The 19,535-nt window shown below is 44.7% G+C and overlaps 1 long non-coding RNA gene across 3 annotated transcripts in view; it reads left to right on the top strand.

Annotated features, from left to right (window-relative positions):
* Positions 1–9,514: 9,514 nt before the first annotated feature.
* The window catches only part of LOC139361233 (uncharacterized), a 28,442-nt gene continuing 18,421 nt past the window's right edge, over positions 9,515–19,535 (top strand). For 2 of the 3 annotated variants that reach the window (XR_011618797.1, XR_011618795.1), the window contains exon 1: positions 9,707–10,323. This is a non-coding gene — a long non-coding RNA (uncharacterized lncRNA). The other variant, XR_011618796.1, reaches the window with a different exon arrangement.

The following is a 19,535-nucleotide window of genomic DNA, read 5'->3' as shown; positions in this document are numbered from 1 at the left end:
TTTCACATGACTTTTCAAGTAAATGTGAGAACTGAAAATATTCTTGCAGTTTCTAAACTATTAGAGTTTTAATCCTGTGTACGTTCTTGTATTTACAAGGTCCACCCAGCTACAGTGTGCATTTTCATATGTCCTTGAGTGGGGATGAGAGAAATGAAACATTCCCACATTCTGGATATTCATAAGGTTTTTCTCAGGAATGAGCTGATGTCTTCAAATGGAACTAACACAACTGAAGGCCTTACCACAAATTTAAATTCAAAAGGCTTTTCTCCACTCTGAGTCCTCCCAAATCTTCAAAAACAGGAAAATCTGAAGGCTTGACCACATTTCCTACATTCTTAAGGTTTCTCTGCAGTGTGAGCCTTTTCATGTTTATGAGAGAATGGGAAAGAGTAAATGTTTTACCACATTTCTTACATTCAAGGGGCTTTATTTATTTATTTGTTTGTTTATTGATTTATTTATTTAGAGATGGAGTCTCACTCTGTCACCAGGCTGGAGTGCAGTGGCACAGTCTCGGCTCACTGAAACCTCCGCCTCCTGGGTTCAAGTGATTCTCCTGCCTCAGCCTCCTGAGTAGCTGGGATTACAACCATATGCTACCACACCCAGCTACTTTTTGTATTTTTAGTAGAGACGAGGTTTCACCATGTTGGCCAGGATGGTCTCGATCTCCTGACCTGGTGATCCGCATGCACAGGGCTTTCCCCAACCCAACGTTGCTTTTTAGGTCCTTGAAAAAGAACTAAGACCACTGAAATGTGCCACCATACCCAGCTAATTATTTTTATTTATTTATTTATTTGTTTGTTTTGAGACAGAGTCTCGCTGTGTCGCCCAGGCTGGAGTGCACTGGTGCGATCTCGGCTCACTGCAAGCTCCGCCTCCTGGGTTTACGCCATTCTCCTGCCTCAGCCTCTCGAGTAGCTGGCGTGAGCCACCGCGCCTGGCATTATTTTATTTTTTGTAGAGACAGGGTTTCACCATGATGCTCAGGTTGTTTCACATTGTTTTAATCCAAGCTGGTTATAAACTCCTGGGCTCAAGCAATACACACTCCTTGGCCTCCCAAAGTGCTGGGATTATAGGCTGAGTCACTACACCCAACCTCTATATCATGACTTCTTTCATGGCGAGTAAGGTGACTGGAACGAATGTAGGCTTTACCGCATCTCTGACATTCATAGAGTTTTTCTTCAGTATGAATTATTTCATGGAGGTGAAGGGAACTGAGGCGACTGGTTTACACATGGTTTACATTCATAGGCTTTCTCTCCAGTATGAGTACTTCCATGGTTACAAAGGGAACTCAAAGGACTAAAGGCTTTGCCACGTTGTTTACATTCATAGGGTATCTCTCCAGTATGAATGCTTCCATGGTCACGAAGGGAAGTGGAACAGCTGAAGGCTTTATCACATTTGGTACATGTATAGGGTCTTTCTCCAGTGTGAGTCCTTTCATGCGTCTTAAAGGAACAAGAAAATCCGAATGTTTTTCTACATTCCTTACATTCGTGGGGTTTCTCTCTAGTGTGAGTTCGTTCATGTATTAGACAACAACCGGAAACAGTGAACGCTTTACCACATTGTTTACATTTATAGGGTTTTTCTCCTGTGTGAGTTCTCTGATGTCTTTCAATTGAATTGAGAACATAAAAAGCTTTCGCACATATAGCAAATGTATAACTGGATTTCCACTGTGCATTATCATGTGTCTTCTAACACCTGGAACAGAAACGAAGAGTTTCCCACACTGTTCACATTTATATTGCTTCTCTCCATATGGTTTGTATCCTGAGTGAGCTGGGATGTGCCTATTAAGGAGGGAATGGCGCACAAAGACTTTTCCACAAATACTTCATTCACATTGTTTTAATCCAGGAGAAATGCTCTCATTCAGATCAAGCTTTGGAATTTGGCTGACAACTGTCCATACTGACTACCTTCTTTGCTTTCACACAGTCTCTGTATCATATGATTTCTGTAAAAAAAAATGACAAGCACATTATTATTGCTTGGTTTAATAACTTTCTACTTATTAATAGGTCTTTGACTTACACTGCTACCAATACCAAGGAAAATGCTTTTTTTTGTTGTTGCCATGACTGAATTATTTGAAAGTAAATGGGTTACTACTGAAAACACAGCTACCACCTGCATGGCTATGACCAAATTAGTAACATTCATGTACACAATTTTGTAGTACTATTTTCAAGTAAACTGTTTTCCAAACACTGACTGCTACGCTGAAGTACATTACATTTTGGGTGAAATTTTTCTAAAAAGAAATAAATTTCAAGTGACTCTTATTTGCTTTGATCGCTTGTTTTTAAGTTCATGACAAGCTAAGATTCCTTCAGAGGACTTTATTTCCTCTTCTCAGTGCAAGTTATCTTATCTCTTTCCCAGATTTTTCAAAGTGATCTTCAATATTCTGGCCTTTCCATTTGCTTCCTAAAATACAGACCCACAAAATTATCACAAATTATTACAAACTATAGAAACATTACTAGATTTAATGTTCATTGTACACAGTGCCCATGCCTGATTTCTTCACCAAATCATTCCCTTGCCACATTCCAAATCACAAATAGCACTGATGATAGGGAAATAATTCTGTAATTAAGTGAAATGTGTTGTCATTCTCACCTACAGAAACCAGGTTCCTGCAAGTTTCCTGCATCACTTCTCTGCAGAGAATCTTCTGAGAAGAATCTAGCAAAGCCCATTCCTCCTGGGTACAGTTCACAGCCACATCCTCAAAAGCCACGGAGTCCTAGAACATCCCACACATGTGGATAGAAGGATGGGTGGGACTGACAGCACTGGGAATCTATAGTCAATCCATAAGCTGTTTACATGATTCTAAAATTTCCAAGCATTTATTCTGTGACTTGATTGTCACAACTCTTACTCTGTTCACACATACTCCCTCCCACACAGCAGTACTAATGCTAGAATTGAACTATTCAAAAAGGCAACAGCAAAGTAGAAACACCCATCTTATTAGAGAATCCAGGGAGTAAGATGTGCTGCTGGGAGTTACCTTTTAACTTCACTTTGTACATTTCTAGTATCTGTCATAATAAAGTCCTACCTGATGTGCATAACGGAGTTAATATTATCAGTCCTGAGACTACTTATTCTTAAAAACGCCTGCTCACAAAGTTTCATCTTTGATTGTATTAGTAACTTACATTTTGAAAGGGATTCCACCAACCCAAGTAATAAGAATGACTCACTGCATCTAAATGGCTTATGCCATATATTTGCCAAAACTTTTTCTGCTGAAGGTCCATTATATTGTGTCACTGCAGTGGTGCTTAGGGAACCAGACACCAAAACACAGTCTGAACACTAAGTGTTCAATGAGTTTCCCTGGTAGACAATATTTTACACGTGCTGTCACTTGTTAACTGAGGAATTGAGCCCATTCCATGTGATTACACCAAGACAGAGTAGGCTCACTAAATTTAACTGAGTAGTAAATTAAACCAATAATTGATATTTGGTAATGCTAATGCCACAATTTTAAAAATTTCCATTGCACAATATCAAGGTAGAAAAGAATAAGAGGAAATGTGACAAATGTTTTTTAAAATGACATTTATATCGCCACTTCCAGATGTTATTCCTATGAAATCACATAAATTCCCAACTCAGGTTGTTTTTAGGCAAGAAAAACTACTTTTTCTTACGTAGTAAAAATGACAAATGTCTAATGATTTTTAGTCATCTAAAAAAAGAGTGATGGCTTGTCTAACATACTTGTAAGATTTTCAAACGAAAATATTCAGGACAGCACAGTATTAGCAGAGAGATGAGCAAGCAGATCAAAGGGAAAAAAAAGTGTTAATGACCCAGCATTCATATGGAAAGTTGATGAATGATAGAGTAGGCACTATAGAAGAGAAAAAGAAATCACATGCATTTTAAAATATGAGACAAACCAGGCTGGCATCTACTTGGGAAAATGCATTGCATTCTTCTCTATTCCATGAACCATAATCAACTTATTATATATTCAAATATGAAAGATAAAACCAGAACACTTTCAGAAGTCACAGGAAGATTTTTTTTTTTTTTTTTTTTTTACGAAGGATTAGGCAGAATTTCTTTTCTGTAAGAAAACAGTAATAAAGGAACAGACAAACTCAAACATATTAAAATTTAGGGAATAAAAAGAAAATGGAGTGGGCAGGGCATGGTGGTTCACACCTGTAATCCCAGCAGCTTGGGAGGCTGAGGAGGGCGATCACCTGCGGTCAGGAGTTTGAGACCAGCCTGACCAACATATCAAAACCCTGTCATTTTGTTGTTTGTTCGTTTGTTTGTTTTTTGAGACGGAGTGTCACATTGTCGCTTGGGCTGGGGTGCAGTGGCAACATCTTGGCTCACTGCAACCTCCACCTCCCGGGTTCAAGCAATTCTCTTGCCTCAGCCTCCCGAGTAGCTGGGATTACAGGTGCCTGCCACCAGGTTCAGCTAATTTTTTTGTATTTTTAATAGAGACAGGGTTTCATCATGTTGGTCAGGCTGCTGTGGAACTCCTGACCTCATGATCGGCCCACCTTGGCCTCCCAAAGTGCTGGGATTACAGACCTGAGCCACTGTGCCAGGCCTAATACCCCGTGTTTACTAAAAATACAAAAATTAGCTGGGTGTGGTGGTGGGTGCCTATAATCCCAGTTAATCGGGAGGCTGACACAGGAGAATCACTTGAACCTGCGAGGCGGAGGTTTCAGTAAGCAGAGATGGCGCCGTTGCACTCCAGTTGGGCTACAGAGCAAGACAGTGTCTCCAAAACAAAACAAAACAAAACAAAACAAAACCCTCAGATATCCAGAGAAGAGGATACAGATGTGTCCACTGTCATTAATTCTTCACCATGCTACAAGAGGGAAACTGACACATTGGTGAATCTTTGTAAATCATCAATTTATCTATCACACTTTTATTTCACCGGTAGCATTGACAAAGCTAAGTCCTACAATTCCATTTGAAATCACCCTTGAAAAGAACAGACCTTTAAAACTTACTACACTCACTCCGGGGAAGAAATAAATACGAATTTTTAGCAAATAAAATACATCATTTTACTTTGCCTCTTTGGAAATAGTATGTTTATCTTTCAAGCTGTACAGGTAAAATGTATCTTACAGTCAATGAAAAACTGAAACTCAAATCAGCGGACAAGCCTTTTCAAGGTAACAAATTCAGGGAGAGGCAGTGCTGACTCCAACACAGACCTTTGTAAGTGTCACGGCAGGCCATTCTATCCCTCGGGACACCCATCCTGTTCAGTAAAGTACTCAGTGACCACCTAGGAGGCACTGGCACTGCTCTTTGTCCTCCTGTGTGCCTTCAGTGCATTTTCATGTTCAGGTTGTTGCACATCCTCTCTGTTGTGGGTTTTCCTTGTCCTTTGGGACAGTTTTTCTCTCTTCACAAGTCTGAGACAATCTAGAGAGCAGAAATCATTTCTGCCTTTTCCTCCCAATATCAGCATCCCACTGGCAGACCATCAATGCGTCTCCGAGGAATAAAAACTCTGGCTGGAGGAACAGTTTTAATGACCTAGCTTTAATGACATTACGTTGTATTGTCCATTAATTTTAATGTCCTAAAATTTTAATAACCCTAAGGGGTCACCATTTTAGATGAAATTATACCAGGAGATTCCTCTAAGGCCAAGAGCATCCAGCTACTCCCCTGAGAGACTCTACCCCCTACCTCAGGCTGTCCTTGGCGATGAGATGACCCCGGGGCTGATAGTCACTAGACCCTCCAATAGACATGGCCACTGTGGGTATCCTGGGTCATCTCCAGACAGTTCTAAAATTCCAGGACTAGGAAAAGACAGGAGGGTGGCTGAGAACACAGCACCCCCTAAAGTTTTCACAGGGGGACCTCAACCTAAAGGCATTTTGGTAATATGTACACTTAGGAAAGATGAAAAGAAGAGAGGCACAAAGATTTTTTTTTTACAGTAGAGTGTCAGATGATTTATTCTCCGCTTTCCTCTCCTGTAAAGTGCTTGGAAACAGAAAAATATTTTGGCCAAGGTGGTTCGTGCCTGTATTCCCAGCACTTTGTGAGACCGAGGTGGGAGATAAATTAAAGTCAGGAGTTCGAAACCCACCTAGCCAACATGGCAAAACCCTGTCTCTACTAAAAATACAAAAATTAGTTGGATGTGGTGGTGGAAGCCTATAAGCCCAGCTACTTGGGAAGCTGAGGCAGGAGAATCGCTTGAACCCGGGAGTTAGAGGTTGCAGTGATCTGAGACTGCGTCATTGCACTCCAGCCTGGCTACAGGGCGAGACTCCGTCTCAAAAAAAAAAAAAAATATATATATATATATATAAATATACATTTAAAAGTATTACATGTAGATAGTATTTGAAGTTATGGGACTGACTGTAGAAACAAGAGAAGGCAAGGAAAGTTTTTATATTTATATTTATATATAATTATATAAAATTAATATACATAATTATAATATATAAATATATCATATAGGCTGGGCACAGTGGCTTACACCTGTAATCCCAGCAATTTGGGAGGCCGAGGTGGGCAGATCACTTGAGGTCAGGAGTTCGAGACTAGCCTGACCAACATGGAGAAACCCCATCTCTACTAAAGATACAAAAATTACCCAGGCATGGTGGTGTGTGCCTGTAATCCCAGCTACTCAGGAGACTGAGGCAGGAAAATCACTTGAACCCGGAAGGTGGAGGTTGTGGTGAGCCCAGATTGCATCATTGCACTCCAGCCTGGGTGACAAGGGTTAAACTCCGTCTCAAAATAAATGAATAAGTAAAACAAGAAATATATATTTACGTCTAAATATATAATTGTAATACATAAATGTATATATAAATATACATTTATTATAAATTTATTGATATATGAAATATGTTTATTTCTGAGATAGTGTCTGGCTCTGTCACCCAGGCTGGAGTGCAGTGGCACTATCATAGCTCATTGGAGCCTTGAACAGATGGCTCAAGCGATCCTCCCACCTCAGCCTCCAGAGTGGCTAGGATTGCATGCACACACCACCATGCGTAGCTAATTTTAAAATTTTTTGTGGAGACAGGGTCTTCCTTTTTTGCCTAAGCTGGTCTTGAACTCCTGAGCTCAAGTGATCTTCCTGCCTCAGGCTTCCAATGTGTTAGATGTGGGCCACTGCATCTGGTCTAATGCATTTTTTAATTTGTGAGTTTATATTATTTGATATTTTGAAGTATTGAATGTGTTGAACAACCAACTTGCAGAATTCTCCAACAATGGATGGTCAGCTCTCATGTCCTGGTTCAAATCGCCCCAGCACACCATGGCTAGAAACCTTTCAGCCAACTTCCACTTATGTGTCCTGGGGCAGGACAATGTCACTTGGCCAATCCCCACTAAGAGGGACTCCCGAAAGGCAAGAAACTATTCTGTTCTCTATAATGGAACCTGACCAGGGAGAAGGCAGCTGGGAGGGCCAGCTGAGTCCTCCAACCAGCAGCGTCCACCATCGACCCACTGCCCTAGAACTACACCGTGCTGGGCATTTGGGGCACTGTTATGAGCAAGAGTTTCCATTTTTCTTCTCATGGGACCTTTATGCTAGTGGCAAGAGACAATTTTTTTTTTTTTTGAGAGAGAGTTTTGTTCTTGTCACTCAGGCTGGAGTGCAATGGTGTCATCTCGGCTCGCTGCAACCTCTGCCTCCTGGATTCAAGCAATTCTCCTGCTTCAGCCTTCAGAGTAGCTGGGATTACAGGATTGCACCACCACGTCTAGCTAATTTTTGTATTTTTAGTAGAGATGGGGTTTCACCATGTTGGCCAGGCTGGTCTGGAACTCCTGAGCCACTGCACCCAGTCAAGAGGGAGATTTTCAATCAATAACTATAATTGTGATGAATGCCAGAAAGAAGAATGTGTGTGATGGGGAAGGGACCTAAGTTATTGTCTCATATTTTAACACTTTCACAGGCAATAACTAAAAACTGAGAAGCTTAAAACAACACACACTTTTAAGCCAATTTTGGCAAACTAGGAGTTGAGAACATTTTAGTGGGTCCTGTGCTTGGGATCTCACGCTAAGCAGCTGGGCTGCATCCTCATCTGAGGCTCCACCAGGGCAGAATCCATTTCCTGGGACCCAGTTGGCAAGGGCCCAGCTTTTTGCTTCCTTGCCTACCGGGCCCCTCTAAAGGTCTTTTCTCAGCACATTATCTCCCTCCGGCAGCGCCTGCAGGCGGAACATTTCTCTCAAGTGTGAGAAGATGACGCACTGTGACAGTGACATCCGATTGCTTTTGCCAGGCTCTATGGGTTAGAAGCCAGTCACCGGTTTTGCTCTTACCCAAGGTCAGGAAGACTATACAAGGGCATAGGTTATTGGGGGGTCAGCCACTTTAGGGTGTGGCTGCCACCACAGAACTTGGTGAGAATTTAAGGGTTGGTAGGAGCTGGCCAGGTACAGGGGTGAGGGTGTGTCAGGCAGGAGTGAGGGCCTGGAGGCGGATGCAGAGGCCTGCACCCTGGAATGTCCTTTCACTCCCTGAGGTTTTGTTCTCCTGATCCCTGAGTACATCCCAGAACACGGTGGGGCCCTAGCAGGGGAGAGGTAGGGAAGCATGTGTTGTTCATCTGGGGAGCTTGTTAGGCAAATCAGATTAGGGGCCAGGCTTTCAGTGGTGGGTGCGAGCGTGGGAGTGATGAGTGTTCAGGTGTGTGTGGGAAAAGCGATGGGGATGGGGTCAGCCCCAGCCACCATGAAGACCCTAACTGTGCATCCACCCATCCCAGCAGCCTCCCTGAGTGAGTGCCTTCAGGGTGCAGGTCCTGTTTTACACAGGTCCCAGTAGCTGGGACCACAAGTATGCGCCACCACGATCGACTAAGTTTTTGTATTTTTAGCAGAGAAGGGGTTTCATCTTGTTGGCCAGGCTGGTTTCGAACTCCTGGCCTCAAGTGATCCACCTGCCTCGGCCCCACAAAGTACTGGGATTACAGGCGCGAGCCACCCCGCCCGGCCCTACTTCACTCCTAAAGCCCACCATACGTGCTTCCAAATGTTTGCTGAATCACAAAGTGAACGAGTGAATGGGACTACGTGACTTTGGGCAGCAGGCAATCCTATTCCTTGGACCTCAGTTTCACTTTTTGTAAAGCAAGCCTGTCTCTCGCTCTCTGCCCTAAAAGCCTGAGTTCTGGGCTTGAGATGAGCGCGTCCTGTAGAGCAGACTGCAGGTGGACGTTGAGCTGGGTCTTCTAGAAGGCCAGGATCCGGCCAGCTCTTGGGTCCGGTCCTCCCGCGGAACCCTGTACGCCCAATCCCAGCGCCGCCCCGCCCAGCCTCGATTTGTTCCCCTAGGCCCCGCCCTCTCCGCGCGGCTCGCTCCACATTGGCCGGGGGGCGGGCCCTGGGCGCCAGGCTCCGCTGGATGAGGTGCGGCGGGCGGCAGGCGGGGCCCTGTGCCCCAGCGTAGTGTGTGTTCCGGCCGCAGCCTCGCGCCAGCTGCAGCTCCTTGATCCGAGCCGGATCCTGAGCGTGGAACACGGGCTGAACCCGCGGCAGCGGCCCCGCCCCGGCACTCCATTGTTGAGGCTGCCGCGGCTCTGTCGGCTGCTCAGCTGCGCTCCAGTCGGCGCAGGCGCCGCGGCGAGGAGCGAGCACTCGGAGGCGGCGGTCTGAGGTGAAAACGGGTAACGAGGTCTCTGGACCGGGCGGCGGTCTCTGCCCCGGGCGTGGCGGCTCCGAGCTGGGCTCCGCAGGGTCCGAGGTCGGGATCCGGGGTCCTTGCGCCTGGGCTTTGTCTCGGCCTCGGGTGGCATCGGGGGCTTCGCCCCTGCTACTATACCACGTGGGCCCGCGCGGGGGTCCCGGTCGCCCTGCCGGTAGGGGCCGGTCCCCACTGCTCCCCGGATCCCCGCGTCTGCCGCGGAGGGGGCTGCATGGACCCGGGTGCTGGCTTCTGAGCCGAGATGACGTCACTGCACTCCAGCGTGGGCGACCGAGTGAAACTCCGTCTCGGAAAAAAAAAAAACCTGGTCAAGTGTTTTACCCAGCCTAGGTACGTGTGGTAGAGCCGAATGAAAGCTTAGAAAAAGATGACTTGAGAACTAGCCCAGCAGAGGAATCAGGCGGGATGTGTTGTTACTAAGTGAAATTTGCACCTGTTTTCTCCCAGACTTCGTTAAGTTGTGTACAACAGAGAGCTCAGGTGATGGGGGCAGTTGACCGGTTGAAGAATGCATTGCTATTATGTGAGGAACACTGGCCTTTGAAAAAGCAGAACTGGATCCACGTTCTTGCCTGGTAACTCTAACTATCATCTAGTTTGTAAAGGGGAATGCAGTTCACTGAAAAATTCTTATGACAGTGGGGAAAGGATTGGGGTGTCTGCATTGGTTTGTGTAATATAGGTCATATGAAAGAGCATTTAGGCTGGAGGGAGAATTTTCACCTCTCTAACTTTACTTTCACAGGACAATTCCATCATGATTTGAAGATTTTTGAGTGAAAACTACATTGTTCTGCTATGTGTTTCGGAGCAAATTTATACATACCATTTGCTTAAATATTTCAGATGATACAAGAATATACGTGTGGGGTAAAAAGCTGAAATTTGCATTCCCCCTTCTCTAGAAGTAACCATTGTGAATAGTTAAGTCTGTTTTCCAGCTATTTTGTATACTATAAATACACTGTGAACATTTGAGTGTATATAGACATGTATGTTACACACAGTTTTAGAGATGGAATATTTCTCTGTTGCCCATGCTAGTCTCAAACTCCTGGGCTCAAGTGACCCTCTCGCGTCAGCCTCCCAAAGTTTTGGAATAACAGGCATGAGCCACCGTGCCTGGCCTGCATGAGTATATTTAGTAATTGCTAAGTTACTCTGTTCAGTACGTGTCTATTGAAGTCCCCCATGTACCAAACATTATTCTGAATACCTTATATGCACCAATTGACTTAATTTTTAGAGCAGCTCTATTATTTTGGCCGTTTTACAGTGAGGAAACTGAACCACAGAGAGGCTGGGGACGTTGTCTAACATCACACAGCCGGTGCTGTTGGAATTGAGGTTTGAACCCAGACAGCTGGCTTCAGATCTCTTATCTGTTATCATAGATGGCACACCCAAACCGTAGGGCCGCCTCCCAAGCCTTGCCTGAGCTCTGCCTGAGCTCTGCGAGAGCCGTGTATGTGAGGTTTCTTTCCTCTTTAAGAACACAAGTCTTGGAATTGTCCCAGACCCTGGTAGGACCTCTTGAGGACCAAAAACAGGGATTCTTCAAGCCTGCCCCAAGGGCTAGATCTCTGATTTAGCTACTTGGAAGGTAGATGTAGAAGAGAGTAATTTTACCAGAACAAAAAGTCAGGATGGCTGGGCTGACTCGGCCAGATGCAGTGGCTCATGCCTGTAATCCCAGCACTTTGGGAGGCCGAGACAGGTGGATCACCTGAGGTCGTGAGTTCGAGAGCAGCCTGACCAACAAGTTGAAACTATGTCTCTACTGAAAATATGAAAATTAGCTGGGCGTTTTGGCGGGTGCCTGTAATCCCAGGTACTTGGGAGGCTGAGGCAAGAGAACTGCCTGAACCCGGGATGCAGAGGTGGCAGTGAGCTAAGAATATGCCACTGCACTCCAGCTTGGGTGACAGAGCGAGACTTCGTCTCAAAAAAACAGAAGGAAGGGGAAGGGGAATGCCTAGGCTGACTCATAGGGAAGAGGCCCTACAGCAGCCGTAGGACCTTGGCCACTTGGGTGGAAAAGAAAGAAGGAAGAGCTTCACCCATGGCGGTGACCTGGACTGCAGAAACCACACTAAACAGTCCACATCCTGGAGCCTGGCCACCCCATTTGCTTCTCTTCTTGGGTAGAGGGCGTGGGGAGCTTTCTAGCCCGGAGGCTGAGCAGCGCAGCTTCTAACCAGGGTAGGCGTTTGTCTGTCCCTGGGAATACAGACAGCATTCTCATAAGCAGCCCAAATCCTCCTGAACAGCTTTTTGTAGGGTGCGGCCGGGCGGGGCAGAGGGTCATTTTGACTCGTAGGTACCTTTTCCACTTTCACTGCTGGTAACTGTGTTACAGATTAAAGTTTTGTTTTTGACACTGAAGAGGGCTTAAGAGAGTGAGCTATTATGGCACATCTAAGTCTACTAAAATAGAACCACGGGGTAGTGTAGGAAAATCTCTTCTAAATTATGGATCATATATGGTGAACGTTAGAAGCCATGTGTACCTAAGTTGAAAAATCAAACCATGTCTTGTATTTGGGTGACCCCGGTAAGTCTGGATGTCACTGCGCCTTGTGTGGACACAGGATGCTGAGGTGTAGGGATCAACAGGCTTTTTCTGGACATCTTGCGCTTCTCCCTTGGGGTAAAGTGGGGCGGCAGTAGCAGCGCACAGCTGTTGGGCCCCTGATATTTGTCAGCTGGTTTACATGTGGGATTCCATTTAATGCAATCTTGGAGGTAAAGTTATTTTATTGAAGATGAAGATAGAGGCTTAGAGAAGTTAAGAAAATTGTTCAAGGTCACATCATTTGTTTTGTTTCGTTTTGTTTTTGAGATAGTTTTGCTCTTCTTGCCCAGGCTGGAGTGCAATGGTGCGATCTCGGCTCACCACAACCTCTGCTTCCCAGGTTCAGGTGATTCTCCTGCCTCAGTCTCCCGAGTAGCTGGGATGACAGGCATGCACCACCATACCAGGCTGATTTTGTATTTTTAGTAAGGATGAGGTTTTTCCATGTTGGTTACGCTGGCCTTGAACTCGCAACTTTGGGTGATCCACCCAACTCAGCCTCCTCAAGTGCTGGGATTACAGATGCGAGCCACCACGCCTGGCCAAGGCCATGGAATTTCTTAAGTTGAAAGATGAAGTACTGGATGAACTCAGAAGTTTGACTTCAAGGCCCTTGATCTTTCCATAACTCGTGGTTCCTTCCCTGGTTGGTGGGAGTGACTGAAGAACTCCAGGAAGCTGTGTTTTGTGGAAAGAGGACCTGAGGGGTGTATGGTCTTTCCAGGCTTGGAATCTGCCATGCTGGGCTTCTGAATTGTATAGCTTGACCATATAGAGAAGCCCCTCATTTAAGACTTATTCTTTGGGGAAAATGAAGGAAAGCTGCCCACATGAGACAGGCAGAGGCGACTTTCTCAGAGCTGCTGTGGCAAGAGAGTCGGCACCGTCACTTGCGTGTGGCAGAGACTGACATGCAAGTGAGTGGCGGATGAGGAGTGGGGAAGCTTCAGGATGGAAAGAATAGCTCCCAGTGGAGGCTGTTGTGGGGGCCGGAGGCGGCTGTGCAGAGGTGGGGTGTCCTATGTGATTGGGTAGGGGCATATTTGGCTTTCTCTGAATGATCCTAACTGGAAACACTGGGCCAAAATTGAGGTGGCTGTCAGTTTTGAGTCAAGTCCTGGTCACCTGGGACAGAGTTGTGGTTTAGTTTCTGGGTTGTGGAGAGAGAGCAGTCTGGCTTTCTGTCTGATGTGCTAGCCTGGCTGGCCTCCTGGCTGTTGACTGTAGATAGGGGATTGGTTTCCTGGGTGGGCAGCTACAGGTTGTGATCTGAGTTCTGTCTTTCTACATATGATCAGGCATGGTCTGTTTGTATATTCAGTCCCTCATTTTTCTTGTCAGTAAAAATATCGAGTGACAAATTGGATACATTGGGAAGATTTTAGATGTCTGTGTCCCCTGGAGGAAGTTTTCACATTCACATTGAATCAGAATGAATATAAACAATGGGACCATTTATCTTGAAGATTTAAAAGAGGAAATCTTCAACAATACTCCCTCGGCGCCATTGCCTCTCTGTCCATCGTTAGGGAATGTGTTTTTATGCACCGCCAGCTCATCGTCCACCAGTTTGTGGTTGATCCAGTTCTCTATACGTCTTACCTTGTGTGTATCTCATTGTTTGCTAGTGTTACCTTTCCCCTTCGTCAGTGTAGTTTATTTGTGTAGCCTCTGTTGGTAGGAAGTTATTTGTGGAATTTGTGAATGGAAGGGACCTTGGAGGTCTGCTAAGTCAACCAAGTGATTTTAGAGATAAACGGAAATACAGGGATATGTTCCAGCTTTTTTGGTGGCAAAACCAGGAATAGAAAGCAGTGTTCTTTGTGCCACAATGTCATTGGAAGACAGCTCAATGTGGGCCTAAAATGCAGAGTAACTAACTTTCATTTATCTCTGCTTCTGACTCTTGTTATCAGACATTTTAAATTGACCTAAATGTGTTAGCAGAAATATGAAAAGTCTTGACTTGTTTACATATAAGGTACTTTGTCGCCTACTCATTTGGTTGTTTTTTTCAACAGGATTGAAAAGACATTGTTATAAACTGAATGTTTATGTCTCCCCCAGATTCTTGTACTGGAGCTCTAACTGCCTGTGTGATGGTATTAGGGGGTAGGACCTTTGGGAGGTGATTAGGGTTAGATGAGGTCATGAGCTTGGGCCCTGGTCTGACAGGATTAGTGCCCTTAGAAGAAGAGAAACCAGGCCGGGTGTGGTGGCTCACACCTGTAATCCCAGCACTTTGGGAGTCCCAGGGAAAGGGGGCATGGAAAGGAGGTCTCTGAACAAACCTTGCAACATCCATTTCTGCTGAGTCCGGTCCGAGGTCTGGTTCTTGACATGTACACTTTTCAGAGATACTTGGTTTCGATTTTTATCATGGCTCAGCTGAGCAGCAATGGTTTCGAACTGCCTGGAGATGTGGTCTGGAAGGCCAGTGCTATGGCCATCCTTCCCGCTCCTGCAGTAGAGGAGTCATCCTGGGACTAGGGGGGCTTCGCCTGTAATCAGCTATCTCATAATAAGTGGATTTGATGCTGGTTTTGCTAGGTCAGGAAATTTCCCATTTGGAAGGAAAACGGATACTTGTTTTTGGGTTTTGCTAAGGAGCCACAGAGTTTAGAGCAGGGAGTGGAAGTTTGTTGAGACACGCGTGAGTGCACTCAAACATCTTCCATGAAACATGGAAATAAAGGCAGTGTTCCAGAGAGGTCCTTGGCTTTGGGATATAAATATTTCTGTAACAGAATGGCACTGGATGTCTGCTGTATTTTTTTCTCTGCTATTTTTGCAAGTTTTATTTGGGTGTGTGTCTCCTGTACAGAAAGTATCGCATCAGTTTTTGCCACCAAGTATTTACAGCCGTTGGTTACCTCCTATGTGGGTCACTTTTGTGTCGTGGTTTCTTTGGGGAAATTGTAGGTCTCCTACCCAAAGCACATTGCCCATTTCAAGGTGCTCCTGGTTTCTGAACACCTGTGGCAGTGCCTTCCACGTGGGTGAAGCCCGCCGAGAAAGTACCCCTCCCCAGGAGGTGGGGACTGATGATTGCCTGAGTGAGGAGGCCGGGGATGAGCCCTGGACTAGAACTTGTGACCGGCTGCTTTTTCTTCCCCTCGTCTCCCTCCTATTTTTCTACCACCCCCACTTTTTAAAAATTTCTTATAAAAAATTAAGCAAGTATTTTGGTTTCCTTTATTCGCTATTCCTTGCTAATCGTATGCAGAATGAGCCTGGGAAAGTGGAAAAGAAAGTTGTACTTAGGTTCAGATGATCCTACCAGCCCCGCATTGAGGGGCTTCCGCCAGGCGGCATTGTCAAATGGCGTTGTGGAGGTTCTCCTTTCAGTCCTCAGCGTTAACCAGCAGAGGCAGGTGGCACTTATTCCTGGTTAATGTTGAGGAAGTTGAGCTCAAAGTGGCTAAGGGAACTTCCCAAAGTCACATAGGAAGTAGCAGAGTAGAACCAAACACAGATTGTCTCTGAATCACGCAGGTCGTCAGATTCCAAAATGCGCTCTTAAGTTTTGGAGGTCAAAAAGCTGAACAGACAAAGCTATTTCTTTTTTCTTCTTCTTCTTCTTTTTTTTTTTTTTTTTTTTTTTTTTTTGAGCTAGGATTTCGCTATGCTGCCTAGGCTGGTCTAGGCTCAAGCTGTCCTCCTGCCTTAGCGTTCTGAGTGCTGGGCTTACAGGTTTGTGTCACCACACCCAACAGAACAGACATTTCTTTAAAGAAGACATACAAATGGCCAAAAAATATGTGAGAAAAATGCTTAGTATCACTTTTAATCAGAGAAATGCAAATCAAAACCACAGTGAGGTATCATCTCACCTGTCAGGATGAGTATTACCAAAAAGACAAAAAATAACAAGTGCTGGCGAGGATATGGAGACAAGGAAGCTCTTACACACTGTAGGGGGGTGTAAACTAGAGGAGCTGGCTGGGCGTGGGGCACACGCTGACATCCCAGCACTTTGGGAGGCCGAGGTGGGCAGATCACCTGAGGTCAGGAGTTTGAAACCAGCCTGGCCAACATGGTGAAACCCCGTATCTACTAAAAACATAAAAATTAGCTGGGAGCGGTGGATCACACCTGTAATCCCAGCACTGTTGGGCGGATGAGGTGGGTGGGTCACTTGAGGCCAGGAGTTCAAGACCAGCCTGGCCAACGTGGTGAAACCCCATCTCTACTAAAAAATACAAAAATTTTCCAGGTGCAGGGGCGGGTGCCCGTAATCCAAGCTACTCAGGAGGCTGAGGCATGAGAACCACTGGAACCCGGGAGGCAGATGCTACAGTGAGCAAACCGAGATTACACCACTATACTCCAGCCTGGGCAACAGTGAGACTCTGTCTCGAAGAGAAAAAAGAGAAAGAGTAAGAGTAAGCTAAGGCACCCACTATGGCAAACAGTATGGAGGTTCCTCAGAAAACTGCAAATGAAATTACAGTGTGATCCAGCAGTCCCACTACAGTGTAGATACCCAAAGAAAAGGAAATCAGTGTCGGAGGGGCATCCACACCTCCGTTTCCTCCAGCACTGTTCACCATAGCCAAGATATGGAATCAGCCTCGGTGTCCAACAGCAGATGATGGATACAGAAAATGTGGTCTTTATACACAGTGGAGTACTATTCAGCCATAACACAGGATGAAGTCCTGTTATTCTCAGCAATGTGGATGGAACTGGAAGATATTATGAAATAAGCCAGAGACAGATAGTTACACAGCACATGTTCTCTTATGTGGAAGGCAAAAAAGAGTGGATCTCATGGAAGTTGAAAGTAGACAGAGGATCCTAGAGGGTGAGAAGGGTGTGGGTAGAGGGAGATAGGGAGAAATTTGTTAAAGGATACAAAATTATAGCTGGATAGGAATAAGTGCTAGTGTTCTATAACATAGGATGACTATAGTTAACAAGAATATATAGTTTCAGACTGGGAGTGGTGTCTCATTCCTGTAATCCTAGCACTTTGGGAGGCTGAGGTGGGTGGATCACCTGAGGTCAGGATTTTGAGACTAGCCTGGCCAACGTGGTGAAACCCCGTCTCTACTAAAAATACAAAAATTAGCCGGGCATAGTGGTGAGTGCCTGTGTAATCCCAGCTACCAGGGAGGCCGAGGCAGGAGAATAGCTTGAACCTGGGAAGCAGATGTTGCAGTGAGCTGAGATCACACCACTGCCCTGTAGCCTGGGCAACAGAGGAAGACTTTGTCTCAAAAAAATATATATATTTATATATATAGTTCCAGATAACTGGAGGAAGGGTATTGAACGTTACCAACACAGAGAAATGATAAATGTTTGAGATGGTGGATATGCTAATTATGCTGATCACCTACAATACATGTATTATAACATCACCATGTGTACTACATACATATGTACAGTACACAATTATGTGTCAATTAAAAAAGAAAAAACTGAACTTAGATTGGAATGGCTATGAAGTAGCTAGCTTTTTCATATTTTTTATATAGACCCTAGGCATTTATTTTAAGTAAACTACGCTTGGCTTCAGGAAATGTTTAGTATTTGAATTTTAGCCTTGCATTTTATAATACAGAGAAGTAAAACTGTAGGCTTGCTTTAGATACAGTCACAGGGATTTGCCGTGATGACCTTTTTATGTAATAAGGGGGAAATATACCTTAATTAATAGGCATACATGCTCAGTTTTCTCCCTCGTACACATTTTTAGTTGTTGTCCTGGCATTGTGATACTTATGTAAACTGTATGCGATATCTTAGGTAGGAATCAGAATTTTAAGTTAAGAATACTTAAAGTTATGTATTTTGCAAACTTTCAAACTGGATATTTTACATGTCCATTATATAACTGTAATTAAATTATCAAAAAGGCAATACCTGTCTTTAATATGGGTGATGCTCTAGCTTTTCTTTTTCTTTTTTTTTTCTTTTGAGACAGGGTCTCACTTTCTTCCAGGCTGGAGTGTAGTGGTGCGATCATGGCTCACTGCAGCCTCAGCCTCATAGGCTCGAGAGATCCTCCCACCTCAGCCTCCCAAGTAGCTGGGACCACAGGTGTACAACACCATGCCCAGCTAATGTTTAAAATTTTTTGCAGAGACAGGGCCTCCCTCTGTTTCTCAGGCTGGTCTGGGATTCCTGGATTCAAGTGATTCTCCTGCTTCATCCTCCCAAAGTGCTGTGATTACAGGCATGTGCCAGTGCCTGGCCCCATATAAGTGGGATGATGACTTGAGCCTAGGAGTTCCACACCAGCCTGGGTAACATGGCACAAGACCCTGTCTCTACAAAAACTAAAAAAATTAACTGGTCATGGTGGCACCTGCCTGTGGTGCCAGCTACTCCAGGAGGCTGAGGCGGGAGGATAACTTGAGCCCAGGAGTCAAGGCTGCAGTGAGCTCTGATCTTGTCATTGCATTCCAGCCTGGGTGACAGAGTGAGATCTTGTCTCTTAAAAAAAGTTACTGGCTACCTGATTATTCATAGGAAAAAAACCTGAACTCTGCTCTAAACCTCATACCTAGTACAAAAATTAACTCAAAATGGATCATGGACTAAAATGTAAAATGCAAAATAAAGATGAAAAGAGGAGCTAGAGACTGGGAGAAACTATTCGCAAACCACATGTCTGATAAAGGACTCATATCTATAATATATAAAGAACTATCAAAATTCAGCAGTGAAACCGAATCATCTATTTTGAAAATGAATAAAAGACCTGAAGAGACATTTCAGATAACATATAAGCACATGAAAAGCTGTTCAACATCATGAGCAATCAGAAAAATGCACACTAAAGCCACGTCACTATACACCTATCAGAATGCCTAAAATAAAAAGTAGTAACAAGACCAATGCTGGTGAGGACGCAGGGAAACGGGATCACTCACACTTGGCTGGTGGGAATGGAAGACGGTACAGACATTCTGGAAAACAACTTGACAGTTTCGTAAAAAACTCAATGTGCAATTGCCATAGGATGCAGCACTCACATTCATGGGCAGTTATCCCAGAGAAATGAAGACTTATGTTCACACAAAAGCCTATATGTATCTGTTCATAGCAGCATTATTTATAAAGGCTAGAAACTGAAAACAACCTGGAGACTGCTCAGCAGGTGAATGGTTAAACAAACTGGTGCACCCAGGCCCCAGATACCACTCTGCAGTAGTTAATGACATCCTTGTTCATCAGTCTTTCAAACTAGAAACCACCATC

This window comes from Macaca nemestrina, unplaced genomic scaffold (assembly GCF_043159975.1).
Source record: "Macaca nemestrina isolate mMacNem1 unplaced genomic scaffold, mMacNem.hap1 Scaffold_113, whole genome shotgun sequence".
NCBI classification, from domain to species: domain Eukaryota; kingdom Metazoa; phylum Chordata; class Mammalia; order Primates; family Cercopithecidae; genus Macaca; species Macaca nemestrina.
The sequence above is the reverse complement of the archived record's forward strand: the minus strand, read 5'-3'. Positions and strand labels throughout refer to the sequence as shown.